Below are 2,292 nucleotides of genomic sequence, written 5' to 3' on the forward strand. Positions count from 1 at the left end.
CGCTGCCTTGGACCACACTTTGTGTTGATTTGGGCCATGTTGTGTGAGAATCACAAATTGTGGTATGTTTGTTGATTTCAACACAACCCTGGCGGGAATAGCCTACACTATTGAGTGTGGCAATTTGTGGAGCTGTCAGCTGATAACTCTTCTACTCGTTGGAGTCAGACAGCTGTGCGGTGCTGCCAATTTGGCAGCGGGATGATACATAATGGTCATGTCACGAATTATTTAGGGAAATCTCGCGTCTGAGTTCTGACGCGACATAAAATGTATAGTCTTTTCCAAAAAGTTTAATTTCTCCCTTGGTTGTAGTATCCAAAGCATATATGAGACTTCTTGATTATTGCTTGTATTTCAAGCTGAAAAGGACTGACGAAACTTTATCGGAACTTCTTCACACAAAAACAATTCCTATCATGAAAGCGATACCACTATTGAGTGTGACATGTTTCTGTTTATGTTTTACATTTTAATTTTGCACTAACCTTTTTAACAAGGAAAACAATGCAAATAAACCGCGAAAATTATTTCGGTCTCGAGTGGTTCACTTTTTTCATAAGAAGGGTGATCCTGATTGCGTTTTGTGCACAAAATTTTCAAATTACAAACTTTTGTCAAAAAAAAATAAAGAAGAAAAAACGGCCGAATGTAAAAAAAAACTATCGAAATACAACCTGGCGCTTTTGTTTTCAGTTTTGTTTTTTTTTTGTTCGGGTACTAACACTCGAGTTTGTTGGATCCCACGGATCCGACTTGTGATCCCATGGGATCGCGCGCAATGTGTATACTGCGTAAGAACCGAAAAGAGCAAATGTCATCGAGTGGCAACCTTGTTTCGTTCATTCAAAATGTCATTCATTCATTGAAATGAGTATAGAGACATTAATGAATTTTCATTATGAACAAAAACTTGTGATGGGTAAGTATGAGTATCGTTCCCTTTTTGATAATTTTATAAATTTTTATAATTTCCTATTATTTCATTTCACCGGGCCAGCGTACACCTTGCGAGATTATAGAAAAATAATTAAAAGCATTGCAATTCGAATATCACGAAAATATATTGAAATATCCTATGTAATTCTTCTCTGTGTTAACGAGGCAATTCCTAAACATCAATTCGCCAGCCCAATCCCACTTGGGCCATTATCAGACAATTCACAGAATTTGAATTAGCCCCCAGCTTGACAATATGGATAAATCTGAGGAAGATGATTCCAACAAATTTGACTTATTGGCGATTATTTTGGACACAAGTCCATCTCAACGCATTGTGCGACAAAATCCGCAGTTGCTCACACAATTTCTGGATACAATTGTTGCTTTTGGAAATGCGCATATAATGTAACGTTCACAAAATAAATTGGCTCTTCTTTCCTGTCAACATCATGCAACTGATTTCCTTTACCCTATGCCTGGAAAGCCACTGGATGTTCGTCAGGTAGATGGACAGTATGAAGTATTCAGTTTGGCAGAGAAGACAATAAAGCAGCGCCTAAGCCACATTATAACCAATGCACCTAAATTGAATGTGCCATGTGAGAACATTTTGGCTGGCAGTATGGCAATGGCGCTTTGCTGTATATCTAGAATACAACGTAATGCCGCTGCCGGAGTGAAGATGCGTTCCAGCATTTTAGCTGTAACAGGCTGCAACGAATGTGCATCTCAGTATATGACATGCATGAACGTCTTCTTTACGGCTCAAAAGTTAGGTATTATTATTGATGTTCGTGCTTTAGATAAGACGATGAGTTTATTACAACAAGGTTGTGATATAACTGGTGGTCAATATCTACGCCTTACGCAGTTGGATGGTTTACTGCAATATCTGCTGTGGGTTTTTCTTCCTGATCCGCAAATGCGACAAAAGTTAATTCTGCCTCCTGCAACTAAGTGGACTATAGGGCAGCTTGTTTTTTCCATCGAGAGTTGATTGCCATTGGCTTTGTTTGCTCGGTGTGTCTATCTATATTCTGCAAATTTAGTCCCATATGCACCACGTGCCACACTGTCTTCAAGACACCTGGTCCGGTCAATGTTTAATTATTATCAATAGAATATTTATTTTTGGTTATTCACAGGTTAGAAGTACCTAAACTGTTAGATATGAAGGTGTTTGTAGATACCGATGCAGACATACGTTTGGCCAGACGTCTGAAGAGAGATATTTCACAGCGCGGACGTGATCTCAGCGGCGTACTTAAGCAGTATTTGACTATGGTGAAGTCATCCTATGCCACTTATATTGCACTATCTATGGCGCATGCCGATATTATAGTGCCCCGT

General features: G+C 39.0%; 1 pseudogene; it reads left to right on the top strand.

Annotated features, from left to right (window-relative positions):
* Nucleotides 1–1,195: 1,195 nt before the first annotated feature.
* On the top strand, nucleotides 1,196–2,049 carry LOC137234949 (general transcription factor IIH subunit 3 pseudogene; annotated as a pseudogene).
* The last annotated feature ends 243 nt before the right edge of the window (nucleotides 2,050–2,292 follow it).

This window comes from Eurosta solidaginis, chromosome X (assembly GCF_040869045.1).
Source record: "Eurosta solidaginis isolate ZX-2024a chromosome X, ASM4086904v1, whole genome shotgun sequence".
In the NCBI taxonomy this organism is placed as follows: Eukaryota; Metazoa; Arthropoda; class Insecta; order Diptera; family Tephritidae; genus Eurosta; species Eurosta solidaginis.